At 43.7% G+C, this 20,319-nt stretch overlaps 1 protein-coding gene across 10 annotated transcripts in view; it reads right to left on the minus strand.

The window, feature by feature from the left end:
- The window catches only part of FHOD3 (formin homology 2 domain containing 3), a 407,898-nt gene that overhangs the window by 239,063 nt on the left and 148,516 nt on the right, over positions 1-20,319 (minus strand). Inside the window, exon 1 of one of the 10 annotated variants that reach the window (XM_087759839.1) lies at positions 1,615-1,681. The exons of the other annotated variants lie outside the window; for them this stretch is intronic. The gene's annotated coding sequence lies outside the window, so the exon portion shown is untranslated. Of the gene's footprint in view, positions 1-1,614; positions 1,682-20,319 lie in introns of those variants that run through there. 10 annotated transcript variants of the gene reach the window in all.

Genomic DNA, 20,319 nt, shown 5'->3' on the forward strand with positions numbered 1-20,319 from the left:
CCAGCACATAACGAATCATCTGTGAAAGCGTGGTCCCTATGGGTAACTGTCTTAGCAACACTGCAGTTTGTGGGTTTGCTTGCGTACGTGCACAGTCAAGCAATATTGCCTCCTTAGCCTGCTCAGGAAGTCGAGCAACCTGGAGCGCCGCTTGCAGCCGGTCTAAAAACTTTGTGAAGGGCTCACTTAACGATTGCCGTATTTGGACCCATGGAGGCTCCCTTTTATCAAGGGCTGCGATGATGCGTATTGCTTCCTGGGCAGCTTTCGAAGATGCAGCAAAATCTCGCCCCCGCATTCGCTGAGCCTGTGCCTGAGGAGTTGCGAACTGCCCTTCACCCATCAGCTGCTCTAAAGTCACTCCTGCCATGGGATGGTTGGCCTGTTGCGCCTCAATAACAACTTGGGTGCACCGATTCCTCCACTCCTCCCCCTAAACAATACCATCATCGAGGGGGTCAATACGGCCCGCATCAACTGAATGATATCAAAAGGTGCAAGCGGCGTTGCAAAAACACAGTCTAATAGGACTTGGGTCTCTGGGGAATTTAATCCATGACTTTTCACCGTTGTGACCAATTCTTTCACCAACTTTGCATCTAACGGTTGCCACTCATATCCTCCACCTGGGGCTGCTCGGATAGGAAATGCTTGAATCGGAGGGGCCTGGAATCGCACTCCTTCCAAGACACAATTTTTTGCAATCATCTGCCAATCTGTCCCGTTTGCCCTCTCTTTCGGCATTCCCCCTGGCATAAGACTTTCCGCATTTGCCACCACCCCTCTCAATCGGCTGATCAATGCCTCGAGTTCCCTTGAAACCTCGTTAGTCCGTCTCGGAAGCGGGGCGGGATGAGCAACAATCGAGGATCCCTCGTCACCCCCTTCGCCCTCACTGCTATCAGAGCTCATGGGGTAATCGTGTACAGGCTCCCTCCACTGTGAGGGAATACCAGTTTGATTTCCCATTGCCCTAGGGATAGGGGTTCCCTCTGGTGGCTCAGGTATCACTGACAGTGCCGGGGGAGCCCTACCACCCCCCCTCGATGTCCTGCGCTCCGCTCTCTGTGTGTCCAGCACTCGTCGATCACTGGGATACAATGGGGCGTCCTCAGGTGTTTTGCCTTCTTTTTCTCCTTCCCGCCATCTTCCTTCACGTAGTTCACGATACCGCTGGGATCCCACATCAGCCCCCGGGACCCAATCCAGCAACCTATCAGTCAGCTCCCTTTCCACACATTGTTGCAACTCGCCCCAGGGGTATTGAGGAAGTGGCGGATCCGCCGGTGCAGGAGGTGCCGAAGGTTCCGTGGGCGGCCGCTCTAAACTCCCCACTTGTATCGGGAACACCTTTCCCGACTCCTTTGTTCCCGCTGCGCCATAGTCTCCCTGCACCTCCCCTTCCTCCGTTGGCTCAGCCCCCAGTAACAACGGTTCCGTCTGTGTCCCACAGGCCACTCCTTCCCAGCCAGCCTGGGTCCCCTCCGAAACTAAACTTGTTGGCTTTTCGTTCCCAGGAGATTCCTGCCCCATCAGCACACCACGTGCAGCAGGTCGGCGCCGCCTTGCCGCAAACCCCCGCTTGAGCACCCTTGTCGTTACCGACTTTAGTACCTTTATGAGTTCCGCGAGCTCCATCGCTGTTGCCTGATCACGTCGGGGTCACCACTGTGTAGCAAACACTACACATCAAGGTTATCCCACCAGATCTCCAGCCAACACGGGCTTTATACCCCCAGCAGTAGGTGTGTCATGTTATAAGGGGCGGAGACAAGGGAGGGTCGACCCTTAACTCTTTCCGTACAGCACGTGATCTTCCGGTCGCCAGCCCTTATCTTTACTACACAAAGTACCTTTACTTCAATATCATTTTTCTGCAGAGGTATTAGGATGGTATTTCCTGAGCAGTTTCCGAGTTGTGCTACAGAATATTGGGTGTGTTTGTGAAATCTCTGTCACTCCTTGCTCCCTGCAACTTCAGGGGTTTGCATGTCTGGAACAATCTTATTTTTTTCCGGTGTTTTATTAGCAGCTCCTATCTGAGAAATGCCAGGTGGCATCATGCCCAGAATTGCTTGCCAGCTAATCTCAGAGGATTGGGCATTATGCCATTTGAATTAAAGGAGCTCAGCTCTAACTCACTGATAACATTTAGGAATCAAACCAATAAAACAGGGAAACAAAACAAATATGAATAATCTCTGAATGCACACAGATGATGGCTTTTACTGAAAATGTATACAGTTATGGAGAAAGAAAAAAAAATTTCGTAGCAGTCTTTCCTCCAAAACAAAAACAGGGTTCAAGTGAGAACAATCTGCTATGATTTCATCAGTTTCTGAGAATGGCAAAAAGAAAAAAAAAGAAATCCACACATTTAATTACAAAGGTAACGTCACAGGGATCCCTGCAACAGAGGGCTCAAACTTCAGGCAAGCTGCGCTATGTCACTCACCCCACAGAGTCAGAGGAGAAAGAAGGAGAAAAGAATTTGCATCTGAAGGGAACAATGGAGTTTTCCCCTCAGTCCTTTCATTCTGGCCTTTTGGAATGTCCTTCCTAAAATAAAGAGGACATTTAATTTATGAAGACCAATAAAATCATAAATACCCAGTTAAAAAGTCTGCATAATCCTCTCTAACATTGTCCACATCAACAATAAAACAAGGGATGCTTCAGCATGTGCACATAGATGAGCAGGCAAGAACACAGACTAACGATTCTGTAAATTATAAACTGCTTTTCTAGACTATGAAGCCTAAAAACTTGTGACAGAAATTCCCACGTACAACACAGCCCACAGGAGTGGTATGGGAAGGAAAAACACAAGGCTAATAAGGATGTGACTATTAGGAAATAAAACAATTCAAAACCATTTCCTATAACACAATTAAAGAAAAATACGGGAGGCAACTTTGGCTTACTCTGACTGCTGTCTTTATAAAGCACATCTGCGTTATTTACATCTTCTCCATTCTTTCGGAGACCGTGAGTCGATAGAGGACAGTTATTTTTCCTTCCACTTCCTTGTGCATGCCTTGGAAGGTCAGCTAGTCTCCCTCTTGGAGTATTTCATAGTTTAATTAACAGTGACAATAGCTAATCAAATTAAATAAAACAAATGGAGAAAAGTGTCTTTTTCCTGTGACATAACAACATCCAGGCATTTTTTTCAGGAATATCCGCTGAGAAATAACAACTGAGAGGGGAGTTGGCAGGTCTCTCTTACAAGCAAGGCATGTTCCACCGGGTGAAGCACTTTTACCTTTGGTCAGAACAACCCCCCACAGTTCAGATAGATGGAGGCCTGTAAAAGTCACTTGCTTTCTCAGCCCGTTTGCAAAGCGTGAACGTTAGCCATAAACAGGCATATTGACGTCACTTGAACAGAGGCAGACATTTCAAAGAGCATATAACCTTGTGCGAGGCGCTTGCCCTCTCCCCACCTCTGCCTGCAAAGCCCCTCATGTCCTGCTGCCTGTGGGGAGCTGCGGGGATCTGCTCTCCCTTGCTCTCCCAAGGTAGGAAGGGACGGACAAGCAGCTACTAGAGCCATGCGAGTAAAAAAGGAGCTTGCGCGCAGGCAGCTCTGCCCTGACCCAGCACACTGCTTTGAGCATCAGCCCTGAGCTACCCTTACTGCTCAACGTCCCAGGTCGCAGCTTGCAGCAAAGAGGACAACGCTCCCCCAGCCTCCCCACAACTCTGCTGGACTGCCAGGGGCTTGGTCCTGCCCCAAAGCATCAGCACTGCTGCGCAAACACTTTGCTCTCGTCCGGGAGAGGCCTGCTGGTGCCGAAGGGACAACTGACAGGAGCCCTCTTCCAGCACTGCCTGCTGCTGTCTGGCCATGACAGCACCCGTGTTTTCCAGACTAACTTGTTTTCCCATACGGCACTGTTTCAAGCCACCCAGTGACACCCACCAGCTGAGGCCCAGGTAGCCCTGGCACATTCGACTGGCAACAATCCAGAGCAAAAGACCTGGCTGCCGGGATGCACGGGTCTGGGAGTGTGCTCTTGCACGTGGGCACTGCAAACCCCGCTCTGCCAGCCTTGCCTCAGGGCACCAACACCGGCCTTGACGGGGTGGAGATGTAACACAAGGCTTGCTGCAAAAACCCGTCGCTAGCTTCTGCGATCCACTTTCTCTCCTGCAGACACTGCACGACAGACTGTGCTGATGGAGCACAGGAAGGAGAGGAGCCCAGAAGCGAACCGTGCAGCACTTCATCCTTTCTGCTGGCACAGCTTGCAGTAACGACCACATGAAAAAGAAGTAAAAAAGCAGAACACTACTGAAACACTGAATTTCATATGTATTATCTTAATTCCAAAACACACATTTCTTCCAGTGAGAATCATATCTGACTTGCTACTGACCTAGACAGGAATTCAGAGAGAAAAGGACTATCACTATGAGGTGCTATCCAGAAAACTGTTTACTACCTAATTTATTGCTACTAATAATTCGTACTTTCAGTTTCTGGGGTGCTTCTTCAACCCTTAGGAAAGCTTGCTCATGACAAGACAGGCAACAAAGCAAAACCAGAACTAAACCCCAATACAGTGACAGCAGAGCAGATCAAACCCAGAAATTAAGGAAAGACAAGCATAATTATGGATGACACTTGTACAAGGTCACTTCCCAGAGCCCAGCAGTATCTTTTTATATTGATCTTTCACCTGCTGTAGGACTGGATTACATACAGTACATACACTGCCGAAGACCGTCAGATTTTCAAGTACTTCCATACATCCCGTTTCTTTCAAGGGTGTAACAGACCTTACAGAAGTCCTCAGGACATCAAATGCTATGGATAGGCAGGAACTACCCAGATTTGTGCTGTTTTATCAAGCTCATCATCAATACCAAGCAATAATATAAGATGAATTTACAAGAAATTTTTGGGGAATGCTTAACATACACACACATCCAATCACACACACAAAAAAATCAAAGTATATTACGCCATTCACATCTTTCTGGTGTCTTCATTTTAGTCACGCTTTTGATCAAAATACACTGTTGTTTTCCTCTACCAATAACGTGGCTGGTAATTTATCAGATACTTGAATAACAAAAGAGACATTTCACTGAAAAATTACATGCCCTGAAAGATGTTAAGCAATACCCACTGCAACTGCTTTTACTTTGGCATGCTGGCCTTCTTCCCAGCATGAACGGATATGACAACAGACAGATTACGCTTTACAGATTGTAATTAAAATACCCTGGATAAACATGTTGGCTAGTTATATGTGATCAGAAAATCAGCTCACTTCGAAAATCTCTGAAGCTAGAAAACAGTAATGGGAATAAAATAAAAAAAACAAAACAAAACAAAACACAAAGTTCCTGTGAGAAGCGACCCAGGACCTTAACTTCAGATTCAATTACTCCCTGAGCCCTGGATTCATAGATGAGCCTGAACATGGTAAACGTGCTCTTTCTACAGACTATGAAAACAAATGAGACTTTATTATGCCGTTAAAATCAAGCACCATTTTTCTGTCATTACATCAGAATTTGCCTAAAGAAATCAACATTCCTGAAGCTGGAGCACTCCAGCTATGCTACGTGTGCTGTTGGAGGCAGGTTAAATCAGGCGGGAACGCTAGCTGTCTAGTATCTGGCTTCAATTTTCCCTGGCAGTTACTTCCTCAGCATTAAGCTACAGTAAATCAGTACACTGCAAGGAGTATTTCCTTTTCCTTTTGAGATGCTGGCCTATGAAAATCCTCAGAAATCTTTTGCAGGTAGATGGAAGTTGTTTCCCAGGCTACAGCCTGCAGAGCATCACTGCACTACCTACCCACCAAAAACTTCTTCCGCTAGATGAACATGCTTGTGCATCTCCTGGTCGCGTTTTTGTCTTCTCTCATACTGCTTTCTAAAGGGCAAAGCAAAAGACTGCGAAAACATTTGTGTGAGTATTTTGGCATAGGAATGATTTCACATGACAGCATTTCCATACGACTCTGGTGGGGTAGCGCAGCGCTGGTCCAGCAGCACAAACTGACATACACCAGTTGGCACTGTCTGCAGGCGAACCGCTCTCCCTTTTCCTATACATCAAGCCTGCAGAATCCACAGACAAAGTTCTGTCCAAATCTGAAGAGATTATGTCAAGGCAAAAATTATTATTTTTTTTTTATCTACAAAAGAAGCACAAAAAACCCCACCAAAAAGCTAATGTGAATTTAGTAAAGCTACAGAGATATGGTACGTGCACACACAGTTGCACTTTCCTCTCTTAATCTAACTTCCAAGTCAAAAATAGCTTTCATGACAAGCCCTTGGTTGAAGTCCTTGAATCTTCTACTCATTTGGCTCACTTAGATGAAAGCCCAGAACATAAAAACTTTTGTTTTCATGCCATCCCCAGCAAGCGGAACCGAAAGACTTGACAGCTATTTTATGTTTGAAATATTGGCTTCAAAGCAATGGGGACAGCACAGTGTGGGTGGGCCTGACACTACAGCTGTCTTAAAACAAAGAGCCTATATATCAAAAAAAGTTCACAAGAGAGAGGATTTACCCAGAAAGAATTACATCCAACAGAAATGAAGATGAGGAAGAGGACGTGAATGCACATGTGTTCAGGGAAAGCAGGGGAGAAAAGTAATGATGCAGTTAAAAAGAAAAAAAAAAAGATACTTAAGAATGTTGCATCCAATTCCAGCTGTAACCATTTACATGGAAATTATTCTTTAACAGCTTTCTGACTGCATTACAGTATCTGAGCAATACCATATAAAATGGGAACAGGTACTTGAGCTACTAATGGGGCAAAACACTCAAAAAGAGAGTCACTTCTAATTACATGTCTGTATTCAAGTAAGAATCCCATGCTTTTACAAACTAGTTGGAGTAACAAGGACCATCCCATTAGAAAATAAAAATGTCCATGAGGTGGCTAAAGTTAGATCACACGTTCCATCTGTATACTCCATTGCAATGGATTCAGGGTGATTTTGCTGTTTAAGCAATGAGAAGCAGCAAACATACTAAAATATCCCACCCACACAACTCTTGTCAGGGTGTATTATCAAAATAACAGAAAGCCTAATTTTATAAACAGAAGTGAAACAGATGAAGATTACGGGGGAAAATCGTTGCCACAATTCTCAGTGCCTGTGCCTGAGTTTGCAAACAGAGTTTATGACAAGTGAATGTTCTGATTGCAGCATTAGTTTAAAACATTTGACAGGTTCTCAGGTACCGGGAGCTGTAACTTGCCAGAGCCTATCTTCTCTTGTCATACCATTTCATCTGCCGAAGCCAGCAGGTGTGTTCGCACACAGCAGCATTATCTTTCTACGCCTGCCCCAGCAAAAAGGCTATCAGTAAGTAAATCAATGCGCGCTCATTTCTGTCCCTCCCTCCTAGGATCCCACGGGGCAACACAACACAGCTGGACAGAGCCACCTCGCCTCTGAAGGATCTGCTTTGCAAATGAAAGATGACAAAAATTTCACCCACTGTTTTGGAAAGGCCACCAAGTCATCACAGGCCACGCACTGCACTTGAAAATGGCATTTCATCAGTATCTCAGAGGTGAGCTGGTTCACCTTTTGGACACAGACACTGCAGATCTGAGACGAGAAGCAAGGACTACAAAGGCATACACCCAAGTGATGGTGAAGTCAATACCCTACACCCCCTTTGGAAAAGATAGTACTCCAGGCTGTGCTGCAACGTGCCAGACAACGCAAGGAGCCTCTCCCTTGGAGCTGGGAGCTTGATAAGCCCACACCATACGTACCCACCAGTGCTCTCAACCGCCCAAGCTATGGTTGTTGGGTTAGAGGATCTGTACCACCAGCAACAAGTAACTTCATTAGAGTGGGCAGGAACATTCATTTAGACCAAATCAGGATATCTTCATATTATAAATCTCTCTTCTCTCTCACACATGCATGCACAAAAACTTGCTGTTCGCCACCTTCTCATCAGAGCGATTTGTGTGTAGAAGCTGGGACCCTTTGACTAAGAATAACCACTTGATGGGGGCAGAGGGAGCTACTTGATACCTATAGAGAGAGGACACACATAGCTCCGTTTGCTCCCAACAAGGCATTTCACTTCAGGGGCCCCCACACAGATGAAAGCTCAGTCTCTTTTGCAAACCTCCCTTTGTTTCGTTTTTCCCCTTTGCCAACTATGACGGCTCTAGAGCCACTGATAACAAAAGCAGATGTTTACAGCCACATGGGAGGCTTCTCTGTATACAGTGGCTACTGCATTACATTGCATTAGTCAATCCGTGATGTCGACCATATGTATCACGTTGATTAGTAGGCATTTTAAATCCCATTGACAGTGGTGGGATTAGATATGCACAAATATGAAAATGTAGACTCCTTCCCCATCTGGTGATCATAGAAACGGTTCTCTAAAACACCGGTTTCCTTCAGGATCCTCGTTCTCCCAACTGAAAACTGTGCAGCTGGTTGCATATCTTGTCAAGAAACAAAAATGAAGTTTTCCTAGCGCTTAATTGCAGGATCTATGATAAAACCTTCACTCTGTCTGTGATATATTTTAGAAAGCAGAATTTGTCTTCTCTTTTGTATATTTGTGGAAACAGTGCAAACAGTTCTGTCATTCAACACAACTGACGCCCTAGGCAGTTTTCCTTCTTTTATAAAACGTAGAAAAGGGCTTCTGGAAGAAGAAGCAAACCTCTTCAAAAAGACTCATTGATTTGTTCAAATCACTGATACCTGGCCCTGGCTGGGGAAGCTCAATCTGTGAATTGCTTTCTGCCATCTAGTTGTTTTTGGTTTTTTTTTTTTTAATTTTTTTTTTTCCTCCAGTTCAGCATAGATTAGCTTATTGGTCTGATTCACTGACTGCCTTCCATCTGACACCAAACCCCTCCACCCCCTGACCATGAGCTTTTCTTTCATCTGAGCTGAACCCAGTGCTGGGGCGCCCCTATCTCCTGTCAGCTCCATAATTGCTATTACTACTAAGGCCTGTTAGTGCTAATACAATTGCTAAGCCACTTGGAAAATTTATGGGCATAATTTACAGACTAAGCATTTCCCTGAAATTGCAAGTACGGCTTTAAATTACTAACTCACACAAACAGCAGTGCATTAAATGGAACGGAATTACTCATTAGTTGGGATCAAGACATCCACAATAAATTTGTATTATATATCCATGCATCGCACAATCCGAATATCCTATGCTGACGGAAGCACAGATTTTGACTATCAGATCAAGATGGGTATAACACGTCAAATTTTTCTGTTGAGGTAATTTACAAAGACAACTTGGTACGTGATGCTGCTGGGATTTGGCATTGGTACAATAAAATCTTGAGGAGATATCTTAGAAGAAAACACATTTTAGAAACATCTGCTATTACTGCAATGCAGATGCCAGCGACTCAGGTGCAGAGGAAGGTGTAGCAGGGATAAAACAAGTTCTGTGGTCCTGCCTTCCAATCACATGCTCATTTCCTATGCTAGGCAGAAATGTGAAATTTCTTATTATTATATGAGTGTAACTTTGGGGGGTGCTGGGATTCGGCCATTGTAACTAGACAAGCCCATTTTCAGCGTTCATTTACTGTCACAATGGGAACAAGCTGTTGTCTTTACAAGGCTGATTTCATGCTCAGCATGGCCTATCGCCATACATTCACCGAGGAATGATAAAAGTAGATAAAATTATCAGATAAAATCCCTTATCTTTGCTACAAATGAGACCTGAGGTGTTACAAAAAAAGCATGTGTTTTTCATCAAACACTAGGTAACAAACTGGACGTCCCAGTCCATTTGCTGCATTGCAGCATGCCCAGCCTGCTGGGTCTCCTTCCCACCTGCCTCAGGATCCAAGCTCTAACACCAGAGACAAACAGGACAGTTCCTGCTCAGCCACCACCATGGCTCAGGGCTTTCAGGACCCAGATGGTGGCAGGGCTCTGGGAGGCTGGGCAGCACACTGGAGACCTGGTGGGACCAAATTCCCCTGGCAAGGGTAGCAGCAGCTCTGCCACTTCTGCATAGGGGTAACATGCAGGATGGGTCTGTCCACCTTCTTTCCCAGGCCTCCCCAGCCCAAATAGGCCAAAAAAAAAAAAAAAAAAAAAAGGGCCAACTTTGCAAATAAGTATGTATAGCAATAGCCTTTTCTTAGCAGACTTCTCCAGAAGATCTGAACTTTTCTTAAGGATATTTGCGAATGGTCTTAGGGTCAACTCAAGCTTTATCTCCTCCAGCACCCCCTTCTCTTAACTTCACGCAAAGCAACTATTGGGACTACACAAACTCAAGGTTGTGTTTCAGTTGATAAGCGCACTTTTTTGCCTGTGTCATACGAAGTAGCAAACATCACGTTACTGATACTAAATTTAACCACAACTCTCTAGACTGCACTTTTTTGTGCAGGAAAGATAGGAAAACAGAGGATTTACAGTCAGGAACATTTTCTCTATTCTGGTGCAGCTTGTGCTTCACATGACAAAACAACACTCAACAAAAGACAGCAACCGCAGCCGAGACAACTCCCAGGCATGCCAATACACTCCGGGTAAGTTTTGATTTCACACTAAAGTGCTTGTTAAGCCTCATTGGGACCTTCCCATTGAGTTATCCCACCTGATAGCTTCTGCCAGCTGCAAACTAATCCTGTCAAGGTAAGCACCTGCTTAAGCTTTCAGGTGAGAGAAGTAGGAGATACATAAGGAGAAACAAAAAAAGATGGATGTGTGCATGCAGATGTATCAACTACCGCCTCCCCAGCTCTTACATTTACAGCATAAGTATCTTCACAGTCCTTTCTCCCAAACCAGAAATAATAACAAAAGAAAGTGATCTTGGAGCTGAAGAACTGGTTTGCACTTGGACAACTCCAACACAATCCTACTCCTGCAAGCAGGCTATGCCTTGACCTAATGAATTCCTCAGCACTTGTTAATTGTGAATGAAGCCCCGAAGTCAAAAATACCATTTGTGTGCAAAGATTGAGTATCAGTCCAGCAGAATCTTTGCTTAGCTATTTTTTGCTTGGTTTCTCATATTTAAAATGGGCAGAACAGTATTTTCATACTTAATAGAAAATCAGATATGCCTTTGGAGCAGGCTACTTGAAGTTGGTTTATGATATATTTATAAGCACAAGTCAAACATAAATAGATTTCTTAATGGATGCAGGATGCCACAAACATTTGTTGCATTCAGAACAGATTAGTTTTAATTCAAAGGGAGCAGAGGGAAATCTGACGCATCCTACACAATTATGTAAAATGTCAATCTCCAGCCTGAGAGGTATGTGATCTGCTGCTATGCACTGCTTACACCTGGGTTTTCAAATAGCTGGTTAGCAGAGCCGAATCACTTCACAAATTTTTGTTCCACTTGGAACTTGACTTAGCTGCACAGCCAGCGATTTTCTTGCTATTCAGACACAGACCAGAGACCTGAATGGCATCTTGCTTTATTACTCAGCAGATTTCAGACTTGAAAATAATTTTAGAGTAGCAAGGCGGGGGGGTGCAGGGGGAGTTGTCAAGATGCTTTAGCTCCGATGGTGTATGATCTAGGATTTCAATCTACTTTTGAAACAGCACGATTCCCACACAAGTCCAGCATGAGAAGTTGAGCTCTGTTGTTCAGTGGCACCGCTCCTTCCCTGGCAGCAGACGCTTGGAAACTGCAGAAGGTGCAAAACCCAACTGACTCCGAGTTCTCCTAAACATTAGAAAAACATGAATCTGAAGCTTGCAGCTGCATTTTATCACATTTATCCATATAAATAGACCAAACCCAAAGCGGATCCAGACCTGAACTTTTCACCTTGTGTCCCTCTGTGATGAAAATGTATCTCATTTTGTTAGTCAGACCAGAAATTCTTTAAAAGACTTGTATTATATTTCTAGCTAAGGAATGACACTCTCACCAAAACCCTACTGTGCTATGGTGCCTAAAATAGTTAGCTCACTAATACTGTCCAGGTTTGGAGGTTAAATTTTGAACAACATGTTTTGACTGAGTAAGGCTTTTTTAATAATCTTTTCAGCTTTCCCCCATAATTTATCTTCTTGGAGCATAAGCCACTCTGAGCCTGGACTGGTTTCAAATACCAGTGAAGAGAACACTACTCTCCTGTGGGCACTACCAGAACACCATTAAGAGAGGAAGAGATGCTCAGGAGGATATCACAAGTCTTCTGTCTGGTCTTCAGCATATCATATACCTTGGAATGTCTCTTATTAACTCTTGGATAAATGTCTCCCATAACGCATAATAAAATTACTGACAACTGATCAACTACCCTACTTTATCAAGCCCTGTCTTTCATCAGAAACAGACATTTTCACAGCCCTGCAGTGATTCTTTCCCGAAACATAATCCCAAGACATCCCCCTTCCACAATGATAGCTTGCAAAATTTGGGACACCATTAAAAAAAAATTATATATGTACAAAACACATGCGAATCACATGCACTAAACACAAACATAACTAGTATTTAGGTGTTGTGCTGTTTTCTAGTCCCCAGAAGCTGGGATTCTAGGTTTAAAAGTAGCATATTTTGCTGGAGTCAACTCTCCACTAGTTGTCCTAGTGTGGAACAAGGGAGACATGTTAAAGAACAAATATGGATAATGTTACTGCTTTCCGAGTTTTACCTCAGGGAATCAAGCTCAGATAATTTTGTACTGCAGTTGTTATTAACAAAAAAAGACAGCAATGTATGATGCCTGAGCTACCATGCCCCACTTGACTGAAGCCAGCCGGTACGGAGACGGTCTAGGGATCTCCGAGCTGGTAACACAATCTAGTTAATTTGCTTATGATAACAAAGCCATGGTGATTTTATCTGGTTTTCTCAATAAATATTTATAGGCAGATGTCAGCTTTTCAAAGGTATTCTGATGCCTAAATGAGTTCTAAGCATCTCCAGGCAACTTCAAAATACTAAGGGACCTACCTCCTTGGCAAATGAAGGATGTAGGTACCTCAATACAAAGGTACTGCAAACAAAAAGCAGCACCAGAGCTTGCAATAGCCACTACTGGCTACTTTGCTGCATTTAAATGGAGACTGGGCCATGCTGCTCAAGCACTCTAAATAGGACAACTTTCTTCAACATCAGTGGAAGTTGTGAGTGGATGGCAGGATTCGCAACCTCTTTTTTCCCCCCACTGTGTCTGTTTGAAAATCCATCCGATTCAAAGCTTAATTTTCATTGTTTAGTTCTGTGGAAACAGATGACCAAGTTTCCCAAAAAGCATCAGTCTTGATTCTTAAGAGACAGTTGAAACAGACTGCTTTTTAAATGAAATAACAGCTTCCTAGACCAGTTCTGGAGAGCATCTGCTGTTCTACTCATTCACTCACTCTCCAATGACTTTTTTCTTCAACTTGAATTAATTACTAGCTTCTTTTTCTTGTTTTGGTAGTGATGGGAGTCAATCTCACCAAAAGTTAGTTTTTCTTTATTACTAACCTTACAAGTTTTGATAGTGGTAAATTCCTGTTTGTGTAAAACACATTTACAAATAATTGGTGTTCTGCTCTATAGCCATACAAAAATACAGCAAGCCTAACACATGAAAAAGAATAAGCACATCCTCAAATGAGCTGCAGTGTGTCTACAGGGTGCAGTCACTGGAAAGGAGAAACTGTAAAGGAATTAATTTTTCCATCAATGAACCAGAAGAATTCAGATTTCCCGAGTTCTTCAATTACTTGAGATATTTACCCCCTACCCCTCATACCAAGGCTCCACTGCTGCAGTTGTGTCCCCCAAACAGCTTCTTACACAGTCCCCAAATTTACAACATCTACACAAGGGGTGCGGAACTCAGCTGTGCAAAACGCTGTTCTCAGTGTATCAAGAGGATTCCTGACCCCTGATCCAACCCTGCTGCAAACCAAATTAACAGCGACACTGGTTACGCTGCTGTGCAGCATGCTCACAGGTCCTAGTTCAGAGAACCTACTCTCATGTTAGCCCATGAACGCGCAACACAAAGAACATGGGATTACAACGTCTCGGACAAAGTCCGGGTCTGTGTAAGTCACAAGACGACTTTCAACTGGCTACCTGCACTGAGAACCGAGAAACCAGAGCTCAGTCCTTCACAGAGGTTCTCTCTCTTGTGCTCGGTTCTGTGCTGCTGCAGATGCAAAAGCAGCGGGTCCTGCTGAGGGGTGAAGAAAAAGAAGGGAGCAGCAGATCTCTGTTTATGCCGTGCAGAAAGAAGTGGACCCTCCCTCATAACAACGTATCAACTGTGTCAACCAAGAGCTCCTCTAATCATCATCGTCGCATCCTCCATCTCTGGAACAAATCTTGAACTACCTTAATTACAAAGTGCTATGGTTTTAGTTTATCATACCTGCTATGAGCAATCAACGTTCAAACATGCTTCTACACCCAACTCAGCAAAAAAAAAAGTTACAGAATCAAAAATAATTTAGGTTGGAAGGGAAGTTGAGGCCACCTGGTCCAACCCCCCAGTCAAAGCAGGACTCTGAAAAGCTATGTGAGCTGGCTGCTGCACTGTATGCAATAAAACCAGAAAACGCCAAGACACCCAATTCCAGCATTCCCTGTAATGGGACCACAGTTGGCTACATCTAATTGTGAAGTCTCCATTGCCCTAAAGAAAACTATCAGATCCTCTTTCTTCCACTGACTGACTCTCCAATGCAAGGGACATATCATTCAAGGGCTGTTTTTTCTAGCCAAAGACATCCATTACGCTCAAGAATCTGCAGCTGTTAAAATTGCTTGGGCTCCTACACTGAAATAGCTCTGCCTGGCTACTCAGAAATACACTGCTTAGAAGTAAAGGGTGAGACACTACAGAGAGTGGTTAAAATGGAGCCCAAATTTACACGGGCGGGGGCAAAAAAATACATACGCTAGGAATCATCTCACTTGAGCTGAAAATAAGAGCTGACCAGAAAGTGATCAGAAATAAATTTTTGGAAATGAGAGAGTAAATGTAGGAAGTGATCAAATTATGGGTGAAAAAAAAGAAAGGAGGGGAAAAAGAGCAAGAAAACATTAATGATTGAAATTTTCTTGTTTCCAGACTTTGAAAGCATTTGAATAAATAGTAAAAGACAGGGATACTTTAAAGATAAATGGTTCTTATTTCATCTCCCTGTCTTTCTCACTGTGTGAGTTTCAGTTTTAAAATGGCAGTGCTTCTCAGTGCTACAAAACGTAGGGACTTCAGGGACCTGCTCACGTTGCCATGTCAAGTGAGTAGCTCCAACAGCTCGCAAAGTTTATTCAATTCACATTTGAAGTTATCCACGTAGGCTTTCTGTAGGCATGCGATGTCTGAGCAAATGGCAGAATGAGCAATGTAATCCTGCTTTCACTGAAAAGCAATGAGCAGCTTCACATTTGCTCCAAAAGGTTTTATACGGCCATGAATATCTGTTTTGCTTTACTGATCTGCCTATCTGATTTGCTTTAAGCATTTTTTTGCTTTAAAGGTTTCCCTCTGTGTGTCCTGTAAGAATATTTGAGTTCTGCGTGAACCCTGGTACTTATTTCATTACTGTATTGCCAATTACTCCGTTAGCTGTACATCTCTTTGGATCTCAAAATAGCTTCATGGAAATAAAGTAATCTACACTCCTTGCTTATTACGCCAACCAGACTTTGTGATTTCCCTCTACAGATGCTTTCCTAAGGTATTTCTCAGACAAACCATATAATTACAGTAACTCCATGGTTCCCTCTACCACAGCCCAGACTTCTTTCCTGATGTCGCTCTCGCCGCTCAAGTGTCTGCTCTAATGAGAGCAACAGACCCTCAGCCAAGGGTTGCTTTGCCACCGGGAATATATCCTGGCACGAAGGGCTGGGGGGTGGCTTCCAAGCAGGGGGTGGCATGGGCTGCAACTGAAACAAGAAGCCCACATCCACCTGTCCTGCTTATGGATCCCGTGGTCTCCAGTCAGCGGGATGGGATATTTCATACACAAAACCAAAACGCCAATTGTGTGATTCCTTACAGAAAATAAGCCCCTGGGTCACTCAGATTGAGCCTCATCAAACAGCTGCCGGTGCAGCAAAAATAACCCGACACTCCTGCAGGGCACTAAACAGTGAATGTTATCACGTTGGATCCTAAGCACCACCGGATTAAGTGAAACCCGAAATGCTGCAGTAACACCTTTGCTGAAAGGGTACGTTCAGCCATAATTAAGCACTGAAACAGAATGCTGCTATTTAGCTATTGTTTAAAATGTCATGTATTTAAAACGCCCACTTTTGAAAGGTCTCCTCGGGGCACGATGAGAGAAGATCAAGTGTCTCCCAAAGAGGCTGCAGTTTGGATGGACAAAAGAAGAAACACGTGACTATCTGCACTCGGATATTTATACATCACCATCAGTCCCATCACACAGCCAATACCTCCCCTTTTCATTATGTAAGGATATCGTTTCCTTGAGTGCAGCCTATGAAGAAAACTTCTGTTTTATCTGAGGAACTGAGTAGGCATATCTGGATCCACGTTAACAGTAAAAATAATACTCAAGTCATGCCAAAATAAAACATTTGAGTTTTGAACTTTGTAAATACCATGACCTGTTACATTTATGACATCTCTTCAGTTTAAGCAGTGAAGATTTAATGTCATAAAATAAACAGCTCGCATCAGAACTTATCTATAACTAAGCTCTTACAGAGTCTTGGTTACTTACCAATTTCAGATCAAACCACTATTCAAACTCCATTGATGAAAATTCATAAATGAAATTCTCATGTTTCATGACAATCTGAAATCCTTCAAAGGACATTTCTTTTATTTGGACATATATATGTCTAAATATTCCAGCAAGGGGGTAATCAAGATTATCCTGCAACAGCTTACCGTGACAACAATTCGATTCCAGCTCTTAAAGTCTTAAGTTATAATCATTGTCATATTATTGCCATAAAGGCAACATGAGTTGGGACTACAGCTTTCCCAAATCTGAAACAACTTGTGTATACTTACCAGTTGAAGCTGTTGCTTCATTTTCTAATCCTGGAGAAAAATCATACACCTGCAGAAAATCACATAACTACAGATGCCTCTGGATTTGCCTTTAGTTGAACTCTCCATCCTGTAGATTTGAACTATATCAACTTTTTTTTCTTTGCTTTACCCCCACCCTCCCGAGTCCTTTTATACTTCTACAGAGATGACACATTAACACACAGTTAATACAGAGAGTTCAGAAGTTATTTTGGAAAATGTTTTCAAATACCTCGGCACTTAGAGCAATAACGCAGATTGAAAGGTGAAGCTCCCCCAAACCAAAAGTCAGTTTTCACAAATGTTTTAACTTCGTCTCTGCCACAAGATTTCCCTCAAAAATAAAAAAGACCCCGCTCCAGCACAGGCATCCTACAGTCGGGGAGCTGAACTGCGCCTCCTTTAGCAAGCTATGAATGTCACCCAGAAATTTCAGATGATTCAGCTCTTGTCAACGATGGCAAGACAAACATTGCATCTACTCTTGCATTTCTGCTGATATCCAAGTAACTGTGCGTGTATGCGAGCAATGCTGTGTGCAGTTTCCACGCCTGAAGTTCTGTTAATGCTGGTCGGCATTCAGCGCACATCCCTAATGACATATTTTTAGGACTGTCGAGAGCCTTACCGCAACCCTGCTCTCCTCTGCTAGCCGTAACACGGTACCACGGATAGCCTGGCAGTTGGCAGTGCTTTCTATGCCTCTTAAAAAGTTGCTTCTGATCACAAAACAGGTTCTTCTACACATACCATGCTGTCCAAACAGGCAAAAGATATTATGGGTGTAACGCTATCTTTCTGGGCAAATATCCTAGACATAATTTAACTTTTTCTTTTTCATAATAATTTGAACAAGAATTGCTGCCTGAAGACTCAATATAAAATTGCGCCCAAGCATTTCAGTGTTACTTCTTCAATCTTGGCTTATTCTGTATTCTTTAGGCAAATTCCACAGCAGGGCTAAGCATATGATTTTTGTTCTCATCACCTTTTAGGCTCCAAGAGTTATTTGCAGCTCCAGATCCAATTTTAGTTATAGTTGTCTCTCTTCTCTAAAATCACTGCGTATCTGCAATTGGCCTTAGGTTTGAAATATGGTCTGAGACCCCCCTCAGATGCAAGAGACTGACAGGAAAATACTGGGAAACTACCCAGGCACAAATGGTTACTGGAAAGTAATCAATCTTCTCCTTATTCCTGACCCATTTCTTTCAGTCCTTGGTTACACACAACCTTTTGTCTTCGCCACCGTCCGCAGCAGAACAAAGCCTGCACACAGTACAGCAGCCTTCCCCAGAAAAGGGTCTGAGGAAAGCCGCTGCTATAATCGGCTCGCTGTTCGGAGAAACCTGTCTTGTAGCCATCGTTAAAACATACCATCTTAACAAGGCCAAAAAGCATCAGCCTGAAAAAGTCACTGAAATACATCTATCAGTAAAGTGGCAAGGTATCCCAAGATGTGTATGTTGATCATATTCCTGTGTTCTCCAGGTATGGAGATAAAAAACAGACATGTCTTATTTAATAAAACGTGAGAATACACCAAGAAAAGTTTTACCTCAGGGCTATAAATTATGAAAAGAGATTTTTCACAGCCTGGGAAAACACTTCAAACTGGCAATGCTTTCTCCAGTGCTATGAAAACGTGAAATGAGAAGAAGGCCAAGGGGGAGCTGAGAGTGGGGGGATTTACAAAAATACAAATGTTTGCGACTCCACTTTCCCACGTCTTTTCCAGCTCCCAGATTAACAATACATTGTGTCAAACTTACTAGAAAAGAACAAGGAGCTGTGTTATCCAGAAGGCCACAGGGTAAAGAGCTATCTGTGCCAGCTCCAGCACAGACTGGGAGGGACCGAGGGGAACAGGCTATTTCACAGACCAACCACCTGCCAACAAAATGACTACCACAACTGACATGAAGTAACCACCTGGTTAGTGCTCGCAGAATACAGGCCAAGGAAGAAGTACCACCCACGGAGCATGAGATGCCTACACCAAGGGCCAGCAGTCACCTCTTGAGCTGAAAGCTGTCCGCTGAATCACACGGCCAGGATGACCTGGGGAATCCTGGTTCCCTCTGACCTGCAGCATTCAATATTCTGGGGACAAGCACTTCATTACCCTGAGCCGACAAGTCCAGGAATATTACAAGCTACTCAAATTTTCAAACAGATCTTCATTTATAAACTACTTCTTTCCTATGCACCTCCACTGACCGAATTTTGCCAACAAATCAATTAAAAGCTCAAACAGGTATGCACATCTTAACCGTATACTTCAAACTCCTAATTGTTTCTATTACCTATCAAAAGTAAAACCGACAGTTGACCTGAAATTTCCAGGATTTACCAAAGCCCATTGGTATAATAAAATCCAGCTGTAGGCTTCAGGACAACTTTCAAAAGCAGTGAAGTGACTTAACAGCCAGGGTCAAATTTTGAAAAAGTGGCCTAGGATATGGACCGTAAATGCTTAAACAGCAGTATCAAAGAGGTCATTTTTCTTTTCCATGCTAGTAATAGAGCATACAGATAGGAACCCAGCAGAAACTGAGTCAGTTCCTGAGGCTGGCCCCTCTCTCCAGGTGCTACGCACCCCAGCTCCCAGGGCAGCGCTGGATCTGCTGAGCCATGCAACATCAGCCCACGCACCACTGCCCGTGCCCAGCTTGTCGATCCCAACTTTGGGCATGTCTGCAATGGGAAATGGAGACTCCTGAGTTCATGCAACTCTATTGCTTTCAGGCCCGAATACTGTCACAAATTCACCGATGCTTTGATTGACGTGTCGGAAGAGAGAGAAAGGCATGTACATTCGACATCTCCTTTGCTCCAAGTAGGCACCGCTAGGTCTGGACCCAGCCCCTGGGATAAGCTTCCACGCTCCCTCCTGCTGGACGTGGGACCTCCTGTACAATCACGCTGTGCTCCAGAGACATCATTAAGCCTCATAATTTGAGTGTACACTTCCCAAACCCAAGCTCTTGTGCATTCGTGGTTTAGAAAGCGCTTCTTCAGTGACACTAGACAGCCGAAACAAACAGTAAGAATTTTTTGAAGGAGTTTCTGAAACACATTTGCATTACATTCCACAAGAGATGATACAGCACAGGTAGAGATAAATAATAGAGAGAAATAACAAAGTTTTTTACCCCAGATTAGTCAGGAAGGGGACATGGTGCCCACAGCCCTCCCCAGAAGCTACACAGGTCAACATGGAGACTACCGACACGGGTAGAGACGGACAGTCACTTTGCAGTCGGGGGGGAAGAACAAGATGTTGTGCAGAAAACAAATGCAGT

The sequence above is a fragment of the Nipponia nippon genome, unplaced genomic scaffold, assembly GCF_047370975.1.
Source record: "Nipponia nippon isolate SJK-2023a ecotype South Korea unplaced genomic scaffold, ASM4737097v1 scaffold_1, whole genome shotgun sequence".
NCBI classification, from domain to species: domain Eukaryota; kingdom Metazoa; phylum Chordata; class Aves; order Pelecaniformes; family Threskiornithidae; genus Nipponia; species Nipponia nippon.